A 22,446-nucleotide genomic window follows, 5' to 3' on the forward strand; every position below is an offset into this window, starting at 1 on the left:
GCTGCAGCTACAAGTGTTTGGCCTCTAGTGGATGACAAGAGTATATGCAAGAGGGAGAGATGATACCCCGAAGCAGAAAGGCAAAATAAAGGGGTTAGGCTCACTCTTACACAGAGCTCAGGGAGCCCACAGGTTTAATAACTTAATCCCTTCCATGGTCAGCTCCCCCAATGACCTGAGCTGAGGGCCTCTTGCTAGGCCCTACTTCTTAGCACTGCCACACTAGGGACCAAGCTCCCAACACATAAATCCTTAGGAAACACACTCAAACCATATCCAAACTGTAACAGACCCATTTGCTGTTTAGAAATGTGATTAATTTCCATGAATTTATAACTGTTATTGGTTTCAAATTTCATTCTGTTGTGACCAGAATGAACATACTTTGTTTGATTTAAATTTTTTAGATATATTTAAATGAAATAGCATATGGTCTATCTTAGAAGATAACTCTATTGCAGGTGAGAAGAAAATGTATTTTATTGTTAAATGAAATGTAGATTTTCTGTTATATCTGGTTCACCTAAAATTGTTCAACTCTGTCTAGTTCTATTCATTTTTTAAATTGTTGTCTGTAAATCTCTTGACTATTACAGCTGAATTATCTCTCTTACGCTGTCAGCTTTGTTTCACATATTTCTGTGTTAATTACATACATGTTTATAATTGTTACCTCTTGTAGATAGATTGGTGATTTTATTATCACAACATATCTTTTTTTGTTTCTAGTAACAGTTTTCTTCTTCAAGACTATTTTGTATAGTAGTATAGCTACTTCTGCTTTCTTACTACATGGTATATTTCTTTCCCCTGTCTTTTTAGTTTAAACCTATTTATGTCTTTGGGGGTTTTTGTTTGTTTTTGCAGTGCTGGGGATTAAACTGAGGATCTCATGCATAATAGTAAAGTGCCCCTACTTGTGTTTTTGAATCTAATGTGTGTCTCTTAAACTGAATATGGTGACACATGCCTGTAATCCCAACTATTCAGGAAGCTAAGACAGGAGGTTTATAAGTTCAAGGACAGCCAGTTTAGCAAAACCCACTGGGCTGGGGATGTAGCTTTGTGGTAGAGTGCTTGGATAGCATTGGTGAGCCTCTGGATTCAATTGCCAGTAGTGCAAAAAATGAATAAACATGTCTCTTGGGAGAGCAGATAATTGAGTATTTTTCAAATCTGATGTATGAATCTATGTCTTTCATTTGGAGAGTTAATTCATTTATACTTAACATAATTATAATTAATATTGTATAATTATATATAAAGTAAGATTTATGCCTGCCCTTTTGCTATTTGTTTTCTAAATGTCTCAAGTCTTTTTGGTTATTCTATTCCTTTATTGCTGCCTTTCTTTGTTTTAAATATATGTTTTTTAGTACATCATTGTATTTCCCTTGTCATTTCTTTATCTGTATATTTCGAGTTTTTTGGGTTTTTTTTTTTTTTTTTTTTTTTTTTTAGTGTTTGCCCAGGGGATTAAAATTAGCATGTTGCTTTATAAAAATCTAATTGAGGGGCTGGAGTTGTGGCTCAGCGGTAGAGCGCTCGCTCGCCTAGCACGTGCAAGGCACTGGTTTCAATCCTCAGGACCACATAAAAATAAAATAAAGGTATTGTGTCCAACTACAACTAAAAAAAACAAAATATTAAAAAAAGGTATTGTGTCCAACTACAACTAAAAATATATATGTAAAAAACTAATTAAGATTAATAACCTAATGTTTACAGTATATGGAATTTTCAGTGTTGTACATTCTATAGATTTGGACAAATACATGATATCATGTAGCCATCATTACAGTATGTACATATATTCACATTTCCCTAAAATATTTTCTGTGGCTTACCTATTTATCCCTTCCCACTCCAACCTCTGGCAATCTACAGTCTTGCTATTTTTAAACTTTGTCTTTTCCAGGATGTCATTTAATTGGAATCATACTGTATTAGTTTTCTGTTTCTGTAACAAAGCACCTGAAATAATCAGTTTAAAAGGAGAAAGACTTATTCTGGCTCATGGTTCAGAGGTTTTATTCCATGGTTGCTTGGCCATAATGCTTTGGGCCTGTGATGAGGCAGAACATCATAGCAGGGAGATATGGGGAGCATAGCTACCCACGTCATGACAGGAAGCAAAGAGAAAGAGGAAAGTGCCAGGGTCCCAATGTCCCCTTCAAGGACGTGCTCCAATAGCCTACTTCTTCCACTAGACCCCACCATAGGCTAGTGACCAAGCCTTTTAACACAAGGGCCTGTAAGGGACTTTCAAAGTCATAGCACATACAATTATGTAGTGCTTTCAGATTGGTTTCTTTCACTTAGTAATATACATTTAAGGTTTTTTCATGTCTTGCTAGCTCACATGTATTTTTAATGCTGAATAATGCTCCATTATCAGAATGTACCATAGTTTATTTGTTCACTTATTAAAGGACATCTAGGTTGCTTCTAAGATTTGGCAATTGTGAATCCTCCACACTTTTCTGCCACGTCTCTCCAATTTATCTATGGACTGAAACCTCTGAGACCGTGAGCCAAAATAAACTTTTCCTCCTCTAATTATTCTTGTCAGGTCTTTTGGCCACAGTGACAAAAAACTGACTAAAACTGGTGGGATCATATCAATGTACATAAATACATGTAATTGATGAAAAAGATAAGAGAGTATGTACCATTTAAATATTTTAAGAAACAAAAAGTTGTGCCTTAGTGTTTTCCAAGTTTGATAAAAAACTTAAATTCACAGATCCAGAAAGCTCAATGAACTTCAAATTGGATAAGGACAAAACCATTAGAGTTGAATTGATAAAAATGGAAGTTAGAGTGTACAATAAAAAGAAATGCATTCTGCTGTCATATAACTAATTAGAACAAATTAAAAATTTTTAAAATAATGGAAGTATAGGGAAAAAAATGCTAAAAAGAGCCAGAAAAAAAAAGTGATACATAGAGGAAAGAATGATATTAACACATCCTCAGAAGCAAAGCATCCCAGAAGAAATTGGAATATCTTTAAAGTATTCAAAAATATTATAGATTCTATTAATGTCAGAGTAGTATGTATTGAATTAAATTTTATGTCAATAATGATAACCTCTGAACCAAATATTTAAAACATTAGAGAATCAACAAAATTAGGCATAAATGAAGGGTCTTACCCCTTGGAAAAACATAACCACAATGGGTAAGAATCACATCCATATGACTCTTCCTTTAAGCCAATTTTCAGTATACAAAGCACTGATGTCATTGGCCTAAGGATTTAGAAGATGAACTTCAGAACTGCAATTAAGGGAAGCCCCCAGATCTGCATATAAACTCCCTTAGATCCTTACCTGACCTCAAAGAACCAAAAGATAAAGCTGACAACCAAATGAGCTGAACTGGGATTTTTGAGAGATGTCCCCAAGAGAAAGCTTTAAGTTCAAAACCCATTTTGTTAGTCTCAAAAGGCATGGTGGGGAGATGAAGCAAGACACTGTAATGATAAATGCATAAATCAAAAGAGTACATTTTGAGTCCATGATAACTGGAAACCATATATTGCTAGTGGGAATACAAAATGGTACACACTTTTTGTGTGTGCATGTGTGATACTGAGGATTAAACCTGGGAGCACTCTACCACTGAGCTACATCCCCTGCCCTTTTTTTGTTTTGAGACAGGGTCCTGCCAAGTTGCTTAGGGCCTTGCTAAATTGCTGAGACTAACCTTGAACTTATCATCCTCTGGCCTCAGCTTCCCCACTTGCTGGAATTATAGGTGTGCCACTGTCCCTGGCTATATGACAATTCCTTATAAAATATATCTACCTCTAATAATCAGCATTTCCACTCGGATATTCATCACAGAGAAATAGAAAAATGCACATAAAGATTTATATATGATATTTATTATGGCAAAAAACTGGAAGCCCATCTAATGGCCATGAAGTAGTAGATGAATAAGCATATTTTACATCCTTGGGATACAATTCAGCTATGAAAAGTAACCTTGCTGACACACATAACAACATAGATGAATTTCAAAAACTTCATGCTGGGTGCGGTGGTGCACGCCTGTAATCCCAGCAGCTCAGGAGGCTGAGGCAGGAGGATCCTGAGTTCAAAGCCAGCCTCAGCAATGGCAAGGCACTAAGCAACTCAGTGAGACCCTGTCTCTAAATAAAATACAAAATAGGGCTGGGGATGGGGCTCAGTGGTTGAGTGACCCTGAGTTCAATCCCCAGTACCCCCCCACCAAAAAAAGGAACTTTGTGATGGACAAAAGAAAGCCAGACTTAGAATGATATATATTATTTCATTTGTAAGAAGTTAATTAACAGGTAAAACTAGTTTTTTAAAATTGGTAGTTGTAAATGGACAGAATGCCTTTATTTGTTTATTGTATGTGATGCTGAGAATCAAACCGAGTGCCTCACACATGCTAGGCATGCACTCTGCCACTGAGTTACAGCTCCAACCCTAAAAGTAGTTTATGGTGTTAGAAATTGGAATAGTGGTTACCTGTGGACATAACATGGTACCTGAAAAGAGGCCAGGGAATGGTGTGGAGGTGATGGAAAAGTTCTCTCTCTTTACTGATTATACAGGTATTATGGTTTGGATATGAGTGTCCCCTAAAAGCTCCAGTGTTAAGGCAGGAATGTTCAGAGGTAAAGTCATTAAATTCTGACAACTCTAACCTAATCAGTGGATTAGTCCATTTGATGGATTAATAACTTAAAGGAACTAAATGGGCAGTAGTTGTAGGCAGGCGGGCAGTGGCCAGAAGAGGTAGATCATTGGGGTTGTGCCCTTGGGGATTTTATCCTATACCCTTAGCATCTTGCTCTCTCTCTGCTTACTGGCTACAAGGATGTGAGCGTCTTTCCTCTACCATGCCCTCTGCCATGATGCTGTGCCCTACCTCAGGCCCAGAGCTATGGAGTTGTCTGAACATGAACTGAAACTGAAAATAAATAAACCTTTCCTCATCTATCTGGTCAGGAATTTTGGTCTTAGCAACAAAAACCTAATTAATACAACAGGTATACACATTTGACAAAACTCATTAAACTGCAGGTTTCAGATCTGTACATTTCAGGACATATTATTATACCTCAATTTTTTTAAATTAAAAGTAATGTTCAAATTTTCAGAACAGAGCAGGTAGTATAGCTCAGTGGTGGAGCACTTGCCTAGCATGTACAAGACCCTGGGTTCAATCCTTAGTACCAAAAAGAAAAAGAAAAAAAGAAAAGGAAATTAGTACAATTAGATGCCATTATGCACCTACAAAAATGACAAACAAAACATAATTGTAAATATTAAATGTTATCCTGGATGTGGAGGATACATTCATACATTGCTGGTAGGAATGCAGAATGCTACAGAGAATACAGAAAAGTTTCTATTTTTTCTTAATCAAGTTAAATATGTATTTATCAGGCAGCAATCCCATTCCTAGGTATTTATCCAAGAGAAATGAGTGAATAAACAGTCCCAATTCATATGAATTTTAGATATAGCACCAAAAGCCCAAGCAACAAAAGAAAAAAATACATAAACTGGACTTATGAAAACTAAGAACTGTATATAATAATACATAAAGAAAGTAAAAAAAAACTAGAGTATGGAAGAAAATATTTGTAAATCATATATCTGAAACCATTCTGGATCCAAAATATAAAGAATTCTTATGACTCAAAAGCAAAAAGATGTAGCAATCCAATTTAAAATAGGCAAAGAATTTTGAACAAATTTCTCAAAAAATGATATATAAGTGGTCAAGAAACACATGAAAAGATGCACAACATCATAAACCAATAAGGAAAATGCAAATCAAAACCACAATAAGATGTTCATATTATAACAATGGCTATGATTTTTAAAAGATGGAGAGTTGGCAAGAATGTGGGGAAATTGGAATCTTCATTCATTGTGAAAGAATATAAAAGGGTTCTGCCATTGTAGAAAGCAGTGTGTTTCTCGGTAATTTAAACATAGAATTACCATATACAGTAGTAATTCTACTCCTAGATGTATACCCTCACGAATTGAAAACAGGTACTTAAGAAAACACTTTTACACATATTCAAGAAGCAATATTCACAGTGGCCAAAAATTAGAATTATCCATGCCTATTAATGGGCAAATGGATGAGTTGAGGCATGTACATACAATAGAATACTATTCATCCATAAAAATAGACATATTCAGGTTACAACATGGATGGGACCTTGAAAACATTATCTTAAGTGAAAGAAGACAAAAACAAAAGATTGTGTAATATGACATCATTTGTAGGAAATATTCAGTAAATCCATAGAATCAAGAAGCAAGACTAGTAGGTGTCAAGAGCCAGGGAAGGAAGAATAGTGACTGCTTAATGGGTATGGGTTTCCTCTGGAGTAATGAGAAGAGTACGGAACTAGATAGAATGATGGTTGTACAATATTGTGAATGAACTAAATGGTGATGAATCGTTCACTTTGAAATGGTTAATTTTTCAATTTCACCTCCATAAAAAGCAAACAAAGTAAACCAGACTCAGAAAGTCAAGGATCATATGTTTTTCTCATGTGGAAGCTACAGAGGGAAGAGGGGGAAAAGGACTTCATGAAAATAGAAGGGAAGCTGGGTGTGGTGTCACATGCCTGTAATCCCAGTGACTCAGGAGGCTGAGGCAGAGGATTGCAAGTTAAAGGCCAGCCTTAGCAACTTAGCAAGGCCCTAAGCAACGTAGACAGACCCTGTCTCAAAATTTAAAAATAGTGGGATGGTCTTTTGAAGATTCAGGGTGCCAGCTAGGTGGCAATACGTTGTAAGGCTGGGACAATGTTCTGCATCCTAGTTGGTTAGTGCTCTGCAGAGGTGGGCATCAGTCTGAAGTTCTCTTGGCTTTCTTTTCCTGATGTGAAACCACTGCCCATGAGCTGGAACAAGAGTGACTGGGGTCCTAGCATCAGTACACCAGTCTTGGGTGTTGTGTTATAGCAACACAAAACATACTAAGACAAGAAGTCACTTTGGATGATGTGGCTGAGGGGGATACTGTCACAGTGTTCCTAAGGGTGGAAGGGAAGGCAGAAGGACAGTCAGTGAGAGATCTGATGACAGAAACAGCATGAGTGAGAAGCTGAACCCTAACTCTGAAGATGGAGACTCAGGGCAGTGGGGAGGAATGTGAGCAGCCTCTATCTAGAACCTGGGAGAGGCAAGGAGATGAATGCTTCTCAGAGCAATCAGGATGACAGGTATCCACTGTGGCCCAGTGAGGCTCGAGTTGAACTTCTGGAACACAGAACTGTAATACAATAAAGTTGGGTCCTTTTAAGCCACTGTGCTAGTTTCCTATAGCCACTTTAACATATAAGCATGATAGTAGCTTAGAACAATAGATATTTATTCTCTCAAAGTTGTAGAGGATAGAAGGTCAAAAATCAAGGTGTCAGAGGGGCCATGCTCCCTCCTGAGACTCCAAGGGAGATTCTGGTCTCCCTCTTGCAGTTCCTGGTGGCGGTTGGCATTCTGTGACTGCGGTTCCTCTTTTGTAAGGATATTCGTTATTGGATTTAGAGCCCACTTGGATAATCCAGGATGATCCCATCTCAAGAACTTAATTATACCAGCAAAGACCATTTTTTCCCCAAATAAGATTATTGTCATATTTATTCCAGCTACTCTGACAAAATAACCTAGATTGGACAGCAGATGCTTATTGCTCACAGTGCTGAGTCTGGAGAGTCCTGGATCTGGGCTTCAGTAGATTCAGTGTCTGGCAAGGGCTACTTCCTGGTCCATGGGTGACCTTCTCACTGTGTCTCACGTGGCAGAGGGAGGGGCAAGGCAGCTCTATGGGGCACTACTCCCATTCATGAGGGCTTCAACCCGTGACCTAATCACTTACCAAAATGTCCTGCCTCCTGATACCATCACCTTAGTGATTAGGTTTCAATACATGAAATTCAGCATTCAGACTCTAGCATTGACATTTTCAGACCCCGCATTTGACATGGGTATCGTGGGTATCCCAGGGGAGCTTTTTCTAAGCCTATCAGACCCACTATTTGTAGTAATTATGGCCCTGAAGGAAACCTCACAGAGGACACTAGCTTTAGCCTGTGCCAAGTTCCAGTCATGCTTTCTAATATCTTCCCAGATTTCAGACTTGCCTAGTCAGCCTCCTCAGCCCATCAGCCGGGTTACTGGTAATAAATCTTTTACTCTAAATCTCCTAAGAGTTTTACTTTTCTGGTTGAACTTTAACTAATATAATACACCTGTGTAAATATCAGCCTGATAAAGATATAGAACATTTCCAAGTCCCCAGAAATTCCCACATCCCTTTTTTCAGTTTACCCCACTCCCACTCCCTCTCCAAGTCCAACACTTCCTGACTTCTATCACCATTGATTACTGTTGTGTATCATAGTTTCATACAGATGGTATCGCACAGCGTGCTTTTTTTTTTTTTTTAATGTGATGCTGAGTATTGAACCCAGTGCTTCACCAGTGCTAGGCAAGCACTCTACCACTGAGCTACAATTCCAGCCCCAAGCATGATTTTTTATGTCAGGTAAATCTACATGATAATTTCGCCGGGCACTGTAGCACACACCTGTAATCTCATGACTCTGGAGATTGAGGCAGGAGAATTGCAGGTATGAGGCAAGTCTCAGCAATTTACCAAGACCCTGAGAAACTTAGTGAGATCCTGTCTCGAAATAAAGAATAAAAAGGGGGGCTGGGGATGTGGCTCAAGCGGTAGCGCGCTCGCCTGGCATGCCTGTGGCCCGGGTTCGATCCTCAGCACTACATACAAACAAAGATGTTGTGTCTGCCAAAAACTAAAAAAAAATAAAAATTTTAAAAATTCTCTCTCTCTTTAAAAAAATGCTCTTAAAAAAAAAGAATAAAAAGGGCTGGGGATGTAGCTTAGAGGTAGGGTGCCCCTGGGTTCAATCCCAAATACAAAAAAAAAAAAAAGAATTCCAAGGTAATTTTGAGTTTTCTAATACTAATATCAGTTGATCTTTCCTTTTACAAAAAGTGTTGTTTTTAAATATTTAAACTTTTATTTTTATTTTTTAAATTATTTATTTGTTCTGAGATGTGGTTTCACCATAATGCCCAGGCTAGCTTTGAGTTTCTCGGCTAAGCAACTGGGTAGTTGGGACTACAGGCACTCACCTGGCTCAAATTTTTATTTTTAATTTTTTTCTATGATACTAGGGATTGAACTCAGGGGCACTTGGTCACTGAACCACATCCCCAGCCCTATTTTGTATTGCATTTAGAGACAGGGTCTTACTGTGTTGCTTAGTGCCTCGCTGTTGCTGAGGCTGGCTTTGAACTCATGATCCTCTTGCCTGAGCCTCCCGAGCTGCTTTTTGCTGAAGCTGGCTTTGAACTTGGGATCCTCCTGTCTCAGCCTCCCAAGCCACTGGCATTACAGGTGTATGCCACCACGCCCAACTGAATGCTTTATTTTATTTTGTTTTTGGTTTAGTGTATTTTAATAGCAAACAGGAACAGCACAGAAAACAAACAATATTAAAAACATGTATTGGCATGTAGGACAACTCAGTTAGAAAAGCAAAGTGAATGGAAGGAATCTACCAAATGATAAAAATGCTACAAACACCGTTTAGTTGCCATCAAAAAGAAATTTACTTGTTTAAAAAAATCCAGCCGGGCATCATGGTGCACGCCTGTAACCCCAGCCGCCCAGGAGGTTGAGGCAGGAGGATCTTGAGTTCAAAGCCAGCCTCTCTCAACTTAACAAGGCCCTAAGTAACTCAGTGAGACCCTGTCTCTAAATACACATATAAAAAGGGTTAGGGGCTGGGGCTGGGACTCAGCAGTAGAGTACTCGCCTAGCACGTGCAAGGCCCTGATTTGATCCTCAGCACCACATAAAAATAAATAAATAAAACAAAGGTATATAAAAAATAACCATATTAAAAAGGGGGAGAGGGGCTGGGGATGTGGCTCAGTGATTAAGCACCTCTAGGCTCAATCCTCAGTACAAAAAAAAAAAATACAAATGCTGTTATTGTCCAGAAATTTAACGGTTTTATTTATAATTGTTATAAAGTTGAACTGTTGAAACTTGTTCACTGAAGCACTTTGACTTGCATTAATGCTTTACTCCCGACATTTATATTAAAAATTCACACACACATGAAAACGGAGAAACAGCCATACCTGATTTCGGTCCCCTATTTTTCCACTTGCAATCATATACTTAGGTAATTTTGACCCCATGGAAAAAAATGTCTAAAATTCAGAACTACTGATAACAGGAAGAAGAGAAAACAATTTTTTTTTTGAGAATGCAGTGTTTCCCATAATAATGAATTCTTAAGCACGTTCTCCACGTATGTGGTGTGCTAGTTAGATACCTTTTGGCATAATTGTTACACGTTTGGCATGGATAGCACACAGATTGGTGTATTCAAAAAGGCCAACCAGATAGGCCTCACTTGCCTCCTGCAAAGCACCAATAGCTATGCTCTGGAAGCGCAGTTTTGAAGTCGTGAGCAATTTCTTGCACCAGACGCTGGAGGGGGAGTTTGTGATGGGATGGGGATGTGGCTCCGTGGCAGAGAGCTTGCCTCGCATGTGTGAGGCACTGGGTTCTATCCTCAGCACCACATAAAAATAAATAAATAAAATAAAGATATTGTGTCCATCTACAATAGAAGAAGAAGGAGGAGGAGGAGAAGCAGGAGGAGAAGGAGAAGAAGTTGTTGAAGAAGAAGTTCAAGAAGTTCTTCAGTGGACTTCTGATAACATCTCATTTCACAGAGTGCCACAGTACCAGGCCTGTAATTATGAGGTTTCTTCACCCCTCCAGTAGAGGGTGCACTCTTGCGAGTGGCTTTTGTAGCCAGTTGTTTCCTGGGTGCTTTACCACGGCTGGATCTGACAGCTGTCTACTTTGTACAAGCCTTGGTAGACGGACCTCCTTACTTACCTCGGCAAGCTAGAAGCAGTGCTGGCATTAGCGACTGGGGGAAGGCAGGTGGCAGCTGCAAACACAATTCTAAATATATATAGCTGTAGATGGACATAATACTTTTATTTATTTATTTTTATGTGATGCTGTGTATCAAACCCAGTGCCTCACATGTGCCAGGCAAGTGCTCCACCACTGAGCCACAACCAACCCAGACCCTCAGATGCTTTATTTTTTTTTATTTTTAATATTTATTTTTTAGTTTTTAGGTGGACACAATATCTTTACTTAGTTTTTATGTGGTGCCGAGAATCGAACTCAGTGCCTCACGTATGCTAGGTGAGCGTGCTACCATTTGAGCCACATCCCGGCCCCTCAAATGCTTTATTCTTAACTGTGGTAAAATACGCATAACATAAAATATACCATCTCAACCATTTTTAAGTATACAGTTCAATAGTGATAAGCACATTCATATTGCTGTGTGACAAATCTCTAGAACACTTTGGCAAAACTGAAACTCTATACTCATTACACAATAACTCTATTCTTCACTCCCAAGTCCTTGGAAATCACCATTCTTCTCTTTGCCTCTGTGAATTTGACTGCTCTAACTTCCTTCTATCAGTGGAATCATAGAGTGTATGGGATTTTTGGTGACTGGTTCATCTTGTTTAACAGCAAGTCGTCCAGGTTCATTCATGTGGTAGCTTGTGTGGCAGTTTTCTTCCTTTTAAAGGCTGAACACTATTCCATAGTGTGTATAGATTACATTTTCTTTATTCATTTATCTGTCAAGAGACATTTGGGTTGCTTCCACATTTTAGCTGTCATGAATAATACTGCTGTGAACATGGGTGTACAAATATCTCTTCAAGATTCTGCTTTCAGGTTTTTCAAGTTTATATCCATTGGTTTTTTTACTCAACATTGTGTTTTGTTAAGAAGTTTTAAAATTTTGATCAATGTATCATTTTTTTCCTTACCTAATGGTGAGTACCTTTTCTGATCTAAGATATCTTTGTCTACCTCCACTCCAAGATTGTGACAATATTATCTTATGTTTTCTTCTAGAATGTTTATATATACATTTTTTGGGGGGGGTAGGGTACCAGGGATTGAATTCCCAGCACTCAACCACTGAGCCACATCCCCAGCCCTATTTTGTATTTTATTTAGAGACTGGGTCTCACTGAGTTATTTAGCACCTCATCCTTGCTGAGGCTGGCTTTGAACTCATGATCCTCCTGCCTCAGCCTCCTGAGCTGCTGGGATTACAGGTGTGTGCCACCATACCCAGCTAGAATCTTTATATTTTTAGCTTTCAAATTTAGCTCTATAATCCATACCAAATTAACTGTTGTATGTGGCGTTGGGGTAGAAGTTCAGGGGTTTTTAAAAAATATTTATTTTTTTAGGTGTAGATGGACACAACACAATGCCTTTATTTTTATGTGGTGCTGAGGATCGAACCCAGGTCCCGCCCGTGCTAGGCGAGTGCTCTACTGCTGAGCCACAATCCCAGCCCTAAGAAGTTCAGTTTTTTAACACAGCTTTGCAGTTATTCCAGCATCATTTAAAAAAAAAAAAAAAAAAAAAAGACTCTGCTTTTTCCATCAGTCAGCTTTTTGTTGAAGCTGTGATCAAAATACCTGACACAAACAACTTTGAGGAGGAAAGGTTTATATTTGGATCATGCTTCTGGAGATTTCAGTCCGTGGTCAGCTGGCTCCATTGTTCTGGGTCTGAAGCCAGGCAGAATATCATGGCAGAAGGGGGTGACAGAGAAATGCTGCTCAGCTCTTGGCACCAGGAAGTAGAGAGGGGAAGAAAGAAAGGGGAGAGAGAGAGAAAGAGAGGGAGGAGGTGGGGAGGGAGGGAGAGAGAGAGAAAGAGAGGAGGAGAAGGGGTCAGGGACAAGATATAGTTCCCAAGGACATACTCCCAGGGACCTAATTCCCCTAACCACGCCCCACCTCTCCTCAGTCATCCATTCAAGTTATTAATCCATCCAGTGGATTCATCCACTGACAGGTTGCAGACCTCAAGATCTAATCATTCTGGACACTGCTGCACTGACTTCAACACACGAGGTTTTGGGGGACATTCCAGACCCACCATGGAATTCCTTTTGTGTCTTTATTGCAAACTAATTGCCATGTGGAAGGGATTTATTCTCACTATTCTGTGACATTGATTTGTGTCTCCTCATGCCAAAACTACTCTATTTTATTTACAGTGGCTTTGTAAAACGACTTTTGTTTTTTTTTATTTAAGGTTTGCTAGAATTCACCAGTGAAGCTACATAGGCTTGTGGTTTTTCCTTGTGAGAAGGTTTTAAGTTATATATCCTTTTTTCTTTTCCAATATGAGACTGTTTAGATCCCCCTCACCTTCTGCATTGGGGATCCAGCACAGCCCCTTCTATTTTTTCTTGTGTCAGATTTGGGAAGTCATGTTTTTCAACAAACTTATCAATTTCTTCCAAGTCGTTAAATATATTGCCATAAAATTTTTCATGCAATTCCCTTGTGGTCTCAGAGGTTGAACCCAGTGGTATTCTCTTACTGAGATACATCCCCAGGGTCTCACTAAGTTGCAGAGGCTGGTCTTGAACTTGTGATCCTCCCGCCTCAGCCTCCTGTGCTCATGTTTTTCTAACTTTTTTGGGGGATAGAAGTTTAGAACATTAATTCAAACTATTCTTGTTTTCTGATATTTGCATTTGATATATAATAATATGTTCCTGTTAGTGGCATCTCACAAATATGGGTGTTTTATTATTGTTGTTCATTCATTTTATCATCTTTTCTAAATTTCATAGTTATTTCTTTTCTTTTCTTTGAGAAAAGTACCCAGTGTTTATTTTTCTATTCACAAAACACAGTAAAAGTTGATTTTTTTAAATTGATGGGATATTTAGATTTTTTTTTTTTTTTTGTACTAGGAATTGAACCCAGGGGTGGTTTACCACTGAATGGAATTACTTTCTCAGCTCTTTTCATTTATTTAGAAACAGTGTCTCATTAAGTTTCCAGTCTGGCCTCAAACTTTGAGGAGGAAAGGTTTATATTTGGATCATGCTTCTGGAGAAATGTTGGGATTCTAGGTGTGTGCTAGGTGAGTTGGGATTCTAGGTGTGTGCTACTGTACCCTGCTAGAAGTATAATGTTTAACTCTTTAATATTTGGGCATTCAAAGTTACCTTTTTATTATTCCTTTCTGGTGTAGTTTCATGGTGATCATAGAAGGTTCTTTATGATATCAACCCTTTATATTGACTGAAACTTGTTTTACTTCCTAGCAATATATAGTGTATTTCACAACTGTTACGTATGTTTGACAACTTAATGATTCCTTTTAGCAATAGCTGGAAGTTTTCAGTAGGATGTAAACATGTTTCATTTCATAGAATGTATTCTGTAGTGTTCTGTGGAAGTACCATTTAGGTCAAATATCTTAATTGCTTTTAAATTTTTCTTTACCTTTACTTATTTTTATGTCAGCCTGACCTATCAATTACTAATAGTGTGCATTTGCCTATTTCTTCTGTTAATTATATCAACTTTTCAAGTAGTTCAAAGTTTATCTGGTGTTTATACATACTAAATATTATTTTTTCTTAATGAATTGACTCATTTATCATGACCAAGTGTCCCTTTTGTCTCTGGTGTTGCTTATTGTTTTGGTACTGAGGACTGAACTGGGGGGTGGGGGGCTTAACCACTGAGCCACATGCCCATCCCTTTTTATTTATTTTTTATTTTTTATCAGTCACAGGTACAATGTTTTTTATTTATTTTTAAATTAATTTTTTAAAATTTATATATGACAGTGGAATGCATTACAATTCTTTTTTTTTTTTTTTAGAGAATTTTTTTTAATATTTATTTTTTAGTTCTCGGCGGACACAACATCTTTGTTGGTATGTGGTGCTGAGAATCGAACCCGGGCCGCACGCATGCCAGGCGAGCGCACTACCGCTTGAGCCACATCCCCAGCCCCTACAATTCTTATTACACATACTGAGCACAATTTTTCATATCTCTGGTTGTATACAAAATATATTCACACTAATTCATGTCTTTATACATGTACTTAGGGTAATGATGTCCATCTCATTCCATCATCTTTCTTACCCCCTTGCCCTCTCCCTTCCTCTCCCACCCCTTTGCCCTGTCTAGAGTTCGTCTATTCCTTCCATGCTCCCTCTCCCAACCCCACTATGAATCAGCCTCCTTATATCAGAGAAAACATTTGGCATTTGGTGTTTTGGGATTCGCTAACTTCACTTAGCACTCCATCCATTTACCTGCAAATGCCATGATTTTATTCTTTTATTGCTGAGTAAAATTCCTTTGTGTATATATGCCACATTTTTTAATCCATTCATCTATTGAAGGGCATCTAGGTTGGTTCCACAGTTTAACTATTGTGAATTGTGCTGCTATAAACATTGATGTAGCTGTGTCCCTGTAGTATGCTGTTTTTAAGTCCCTTGGGTATAGACCGAGGAGTAGGATAGCTGGGTCAAATGGTGGTTCCATTTCTAATTTTCCAATCAATCTCCATACTGCTTTCCATAATGGCTGCACCAATTTGCAGTTCCACCAGCAGTGTATGAGTGTACCTGTTCCCCACATCCTCGACAACACTTATTGTTGTTTGTTTTCATAATAGCTGCCATTCTGACTGGAGTAGATGAAATCTTAGAGTAGGTTTGATTTGCATTTCTCTAATTTCTAGAACATTTTTTCATATATTTGTTGGCTGATTGTGTATCATCTTCTGAGAGGTGTCTGTTCAGGTCCTTGGTCCATTTATTGATTGGGTTATTTGTTTTCTTGTTGCTTAGCTTTTTGAGTTATCTGGAAAAATAAGAGACCCAGAATAGCTAAAACAATCCTTAGCAGGAAGAGTTTTGTTTTTTTTTTTGTTTTTTTGTTTTTTTTTTTGAGCAGATGGCATCACTGTACCAGACCTTAAACTATATTACAGAGCAATAGTAACAAAAAAGCATGGTATTGTCACCAAAATAAACTGGTAGATCAATGGTACAGAATAGAGGACACAGAAACTAACCCACAAAATTACAATTATCTTACATGACAAAGGCACCAAAAACATGCATTGGAGAAAAGACAGCCTCTTCAATAAATGGTGCTGGGAAAACTAGAAATCCATAGTAACAAAATGAAATTTAACCCCTATCTCTTACCATGCACAAAACTCAACTCAAAATGGATCAAGGACCTAGGAATTAAACCAGAGAACCTGCATCTAATAGAAGAAAAAGTAGGCCCATCATGTGGGATTAGGCCCCAACTTCCTTAATAAGACTCCTTTGGCGCAAGAATTAAAATCAAGAATCAATAAATGGGATGGACTCAAACTAAAAAGTACTTCTCAGCAAAAGAAACAATCTGTGAGGTGAATAGAGAGGTTATATCTTGGGAACAAATCTTTATCCCTCACACATCAAATAGAGCACTAATCTCTATGGTATAGAAAAAACGCTTTTTATTTTTGGAGACAGGGTTTTACAGATTTGCTTAGAGCTTCACTAAGTTTCTGAGGCTGGCTTTGAACTCATGATCCTCCTGCCTCAGGCTCCCCAGTCACTGGGATTACTGGTGTGCACAACCACACCTGGCTTTGGTGGTACATTTGATTGAAAGTCTACTGAGATATTAATCTAGCTGCTCTATCTTATGACTAGTGTATGCATGGTAGATCAATTTGCATCTTTTAACTTCAGCCTCTTTGTGTCCTTATATTTAAAACTTATGTCCCTTTTACACAACGTATGTTTGGGGTTTGTTTTTATCCAGTGTGACAATTTCTGCCTTTTAATCACAGTGTTTAATCCACTCACAATTAATGCAATTACTAGTATGGCTGGCTTTAAGTTTAACAGCTTGCTCTTTGTTTCTATTTGTTCCATGTGTTTTTTGCTCCTTTCCTGCCTTTTTCTGAATTGAGTATATTTTAGTATCCTATTTATCTCCTCTTTTGCATTTTCAGAGTGCCTCTTATTTTTTATTTCCTTAGGGATGACAATATTTTAAAATCACAAATTTGTGTTCCATCAATCCACCTACACTGTAAAAAATCTTAAAAATTTAACTTCGAGGGTTAGCCCTGTTCAAGGATAAATAGTAATCTGCTGATTGGAAAATGTGTGGCCCAGCATTCAGACGGTCACCCATTTGTGGGAGTGTAAGGAACCTCCACGAGCTTCTAGGTAAAGTGGAAGGATTCAACCGGCCAGGATTCAACCTTTTGTCTTGTCCAGAACAGAGCTAATGAGTAATTCATCCTCTCGTGGGCGGACTCTAAAACGCCTGGTGCTCATCATATTGTTCGCCTTCAGAACTGGGGTGGGGAGTGAAGGGAGAGTGCTGTAGGAGGGAGCTTGTGGGTAGGGAGTTTGGGGCAATTTTTCTCCTGAGACTGTGACAAGCTCACCCCAATCAGCTTTCCATAGGATATTTGTTACTTAACTGGCCTCTCTCAAAATTGCTTTTTGAAACTAGTTCAACTCAGGCTTTCTTTTGTCAGCCATTCCCACAAGTCTGGGCAAGCAGAGAGCTGCAGGGGTTGTGCAAATGTGATCACTGCAGGGGCCCGATGGGGCCCTTTTCTCTTAGGTGGCCCCCTGGCAGCGAATACCTGCGGCAGGTGTGCTGGCCTTCTCTCTAGCAGTGTGCGCCCTGGCAGCTCATCCCACCCACCGCCTTGACCCTGGGCAGCAGAGACAGGCTGCAGAACCTCGCTCCTTTTGCGCGCCGAGGAGACGGCTCCCGAGGAGGAGCCTCCCGCCTGCTCCTCTCCCCACCCGCACACAACCACGGTCCGGTGAAAGCTGAGGTCACCTAAGCCGGTAGGTGGCGGTCCGGGCTCTCACCCGGGAGAGCACCTCGGACGGCAGTGCGGGGAGCGCGGCAAGAAGCTCCAAAGACTCCTTCCCCGGTCGCATCCAGGGGGCTCCCGGGCGGCGGGGAACGCCCGGCCGCGAGGAGGGAGCCGACAGGGCCGCGGCCCGAGCGCGGAGGGAGGAGCGCCAGGAGGAAGGGGCCGAGCCGGGAGAGCACCCGCCCCGGGAGGAAGGGGAGGAGGCCGGGTGTTTCCTGGCGCATTCCCGGCCCGCCCAAGTGACTCACACGGGCAGGAAAACTCCCAGGGCCCGCCCGGGACCCCGAGCCGCCGCCGCCGCCACCGCCGCCGCGGACCCAGGTGAGGATCGTCGCTGCGCCCGCTCCCAGTCCGCGGCTTCGGTGGTGTCCGGGCCGCTCTCGGAACCCGGGCTGGGCTGGGCTGGGCTGGGCTGGGCGCGGCGGGGCCGGGCAGGAGCCCCGAAGGCGGCCGGGGTGCGCGGCCTCCCGGGCAGCGCGGCCTCTCGGGATGGCCCGGCCTCCGGCCTCGCGTCTCCGGGCCCGCGCTCGCCAGCTCCTGAACTCCTGGTCCCGGGTCGCCCAAGACCCCCGATCGCGGGCTTCTGCACGCCGGCTCTTGCATTCCCTCCTGAATCCCCGCGTTCCAGAATCTCCGGGCCCCGGGGTCCCCAGTGCTCAAGTCCACAAATCACCCGTCCCCGCGCACCCTGGACTCCCCGCCCCAGCCCCCGAGTCTCCAAACCCCGGGCCCCGCGCCCCAGGATCTTGGATCGGGCGTCCCGGGCACGTGGCAGAGCTCCAATGGTGAAGGGACACATTGGTGTTTTGCATGTTATTGTTGGAAAGTAAGGAGCCGACTGATTGCAAATCTTGGGCTAAAGTCATGCCACCAGTCTTGAACCCGTTTTTGCTTTGTGCCAGCCTCCGAGGAGAGGAGGGAGACTGTGGTCCAGCGAAACCATTCTCAGATTCTTGGAGAGATGAGTTTTGGGCTTTGTTAAGGAGACCGGATTGTTACGTGGGCAGCGCTGCTCCGCACAGCCTTGCTGAATTGTGTATTTTAAGCCGGAGATGCGTGCGCTTAATTTACAGCACATTGTGGGTGTGAGGAAAGAGGGGGAGAGTGATTTGGAATTGGGGTTTAAGGAGCGTTTTTAAACTGAGAGGAGGCATCCAGACGATGTCAACTCTGTGGTTAGGTGTGAATGGTATAGATAGCAATTGCTTATTAAACGCGGTATTGATGGATCTCCTCTGTGGAGACTGAGACTATGGAATGTGTAGCGGATACTTACTGCTTTTCACATCGGATAGTGTTTTTCAGCATCGTCAGTTCAATGGTATTTCTTGGCTGTCTTTTAATAAGATTCCTTAGTTAAGATCCGTGATTGAAGCTGCAGTGGTACCTGATACCTGGCTCAGATTGCTGTCTTTGACGATTTGGTGATATTGCTGTGAAGCCCCAGTGGGTTAATCATCAGCAGGCTTACATTAAGGAGTGGTGTTGCCTAGATCAGTGAGGGTCCCACACCTGCCGTCCCTTAGCCCTGCAGGTTGCTAATGGATTTCCATGTCATGCCTAGATCCACAGGCAGAGCTTGAAAGAACTAATTCCATTTTAGATAAATGTGAGCCATGACAGATACACATTGTTAAGAATTCAGTAGGAAGATTGTGCTAGTGGTATAGGATTCCCTGTTACTTTCTTTCCCTAATGCATCCCAAGGGACTGAGGCAAACACTGGAGTTGTGGAGGACATATTTCCTGGTCAGTATGTATGTTCTCATGCTGATAAGTTGCTCAAAGAAACTAAACCGCTCCCTGTGTTTTTGAGTATGTGCTTATTTTTAAATTTACATATGGCAAAATTCATGTTATGGTGTACAGTGAGTTTTACGAATGCATGGAGTTCTGTGACTGCCACTATAGTCAAGATGCAGAACCAGTTCTATCGCTCCCAAAATATCCATCCAGGTGTCCCTTGTAGTCAGCCTCTCCCTGTCCTCAACTTCTGGCCATCACTGATCATTGCTATTTGCTTTTTCCAGGAGGTCATATACAGTCTTTCAGTCTGCATTGTAGATTCAGCCCTATTCTAGTTTGACCCTAAGGAGTAAAGATAGAAGGGTTCGAAAAGTGTAGTTCTAGGATGCATCTTGGAAGAGAGACAAATATGGTATTTTTAAGTGTTAAGGAAAATTGCAAACTCCAGCTCATTAAAAAAGCTAAGTAACATTACCTTACAACTTCATATCTCTCTCTCTCTCTCTGTATTTTTTGGTAACAGTGAGATGTCATGCATTTTCACTTAATGATGTTCAGTTCTTTAAAGATTTTGGAAATCCTTAAATGTTGGTTGTTTTAGTCAGTTTTCTCATCACTGTGACCAAAATACCTGACAATAACAACTTAGAAGAGGAAAAGTTTATTTGGGATTCATGGTTTCAGAGACCTCAGTCCATAGATGGCTAACTCCATGGCTCTGGGCCAAAGGTGAGGCTACTTCATGGAGGAAGGACCCAGAGGAGGAAAGCTGTTTACCTCATGGCAGCAAGAAAGCAGAAAAAGGGAGAGAGGGTGCAGGCAGGGAGGGACACCAGGAAGAATGATCCTTCAAGGAGGTAGATGACCTCCTCTTGCCATGCCCCACCTGCTTACAGTTACTATCCAGTCAGTCCATTCAAACCAGGATGGGCCAACTAGGTTACACTGACCTGTAATCATAATCTAATCATTTTACATCTGAATATTCCCAAATTAAGAGGAGCTTTTGGGGGGCACCTTATATCTATACCATAACTTTGGTATATATATATATTATATATAATATATATATACACACACTATATATATATATATACACACACACAGATTTCCATTTAAAAAAATTTTTTATATTTTTTTTATTTATAGGTGGACACAATATCTTTATTTTATATTTATGTGGTGCTGAGAATCGAACCCAGTGCCCCACGCATGCCAGGCGAGCACTCTACCTCTGAGCCACAACCTCAGCCCTGAGATTTCCATTTTTAATGACAGTATATTATAGTCATGCATTGCTTTCTGATGGGGATATGTTTTGATAAATGTATTGTTAGGCAATACATTTATCACTATGCAAAATCATGGAGTGTAATTACCTAAAGTAGACAGCTACAGACATTAGTAGGCGATTCAATCTTAGGAGACCAAGATTACTGACTGAAATGTCACTGTGCAGCACGTGACTATATTCCATGGTGTAGATGTATTATAATTTGTTTCATGTCTCTGTTAGTTGACACTATTATTTTTTACTATTTTTTCACCACTCTAATTAATGCTTGTGTCTATATCTTGGTGCATGTACTCAAATTTTTTTTTTCAAAATTTTCAACATTTATTTATTTTTTTAATTTTCGGCAGACACAACATCTTTGTTTGTATGTGGTGCTGAGGATCGAACCCGGGCCGCACGCATGCCAGGCGAGCGCGCTACCGCTTGAGCCACATCCCCAGCCCCATGTACTCAAATTTGTGATTTTGAAGGTGAATTTGGGTTTCAGCAATAGCTAACATTTCTTGAGTACATCATATGTTACAGGCTTCATTCTAAGCCAGGGTTACTTTTCCTGTAAAGGTCCAGATCGTGAATTTTTAAGGCTTTGTGGGCCATCTGGTCTCTGTGGCAGCATCAAAGCAGCATGGACCACGTGTAATGAGTGGGTGTGGCAGTGTGCCAACAAAACTTATTTACAGAAAGAGGCAGTGGTCTGTAGTTTGCTGACTCATATTCTCAGTAGTTCATGTGCTAATTGTTCTTACAACACTCCAAAGCAGGTGCAATTATTATTCCCACTTTGTGGATAAAGAAGTGACACAGATGAGGTAGGAGCCAAAGGTTATATGCAGAGCCAGACTTTGAATTCACACTCCAAGTTTAAAAATTAGAAGAAAGTTGCCAAATACCATCCCCCAAATGTCAGGCCCTCAGGCACTTGCTGATCCACTCATCCGTGGTGGTTAGAAAGGGGACATGCATGCTTAGGGACCACTCTCAGCACCCCCATTGGGCACCTATCTGGATTCTGGCTTTTGATCTGCTTCACTAGCATCAGTGGGGCTCCCAGCAGACCATCTGGAGAAACAACAGAGACTTCTGGCAGGGGAGATCAAGTTAGGTCATGACAAGAATGCTTCTCTGTCTCCTATCAATGCCTGCTCCAACAGTAATCACTAAACCAGAGTCTATGAGGCCCTGGATGTGTTCTCCAGCACTGCAAAAGATAAAGCAAAAACACCAAAAAACCAACGTGGGGAATCACCTACCTGACTTTTCTTCCCACTATGACAAAGTATACAAAACATGAAATTGACATGAAAAACTCCAGTTTTTGTTGGAGTGTAGTGGCATTGAATACATTTACATTGTTGTGCAACCATCAGTATTGTCTCTAGCATTTTTTCATCATCCTAAACTTAAACGCTGAACCCATTAAGTCATAACTTCCTTTTCTCCCACTTCCATTCTGTCTTGTGTCTCTCTATGAACTTGACTATTCCAAGTACTTCATGTAAGTAGAATCATGTAATATTTTAAAAAATTTCTACTTATTTCTTTTA

General features: G+C 40.5%; 1 protein-coding gene across 3 annotated transcripts in view; it reads left to right on the forward strand.

The window, feature by feature from the left end:
• Positions 1 to 17,985: 17,985 nt before the first annotated feature.
• Cyfip1 (cytoplasmic FMR1 interacting protein 1) overlaps positions 17,986 to 22,446 on the forward strand; it is an 89,179-nt gene continuing 84,718 nt past the window's right edge. The window contains exon 1 of one of the 3 annotated variants that reach the window (XM_026400482.2): positions 17,986 to 18,180. The gene's annotated coding sequence lies outside the window, so the exon portion shown is untranslated. The remainder of the gene's footprint in view (positions 18,181 to 22,446) is intronic. The other 2 variants (XM_026400480.2, XM_026400479.2) reach the window with 2 other exon arrangements.

The sequence above is a fragment of the Urocitellus parryii genome, chromosome 6 (assembly GCF_045843805.1).
Source record: "Urocitellus parryii isolate mUroPar1 chromosome 6, mUroPar1.hap1, whole genome shotgun sequence".
NCBI classification, from domain to species: domain Eukaryota; kingdom Metazoa; phylum Chordata; class Mammalia; order Rodentia; family Sciuridae; genus Urocitellus; species Urocitellus parryii.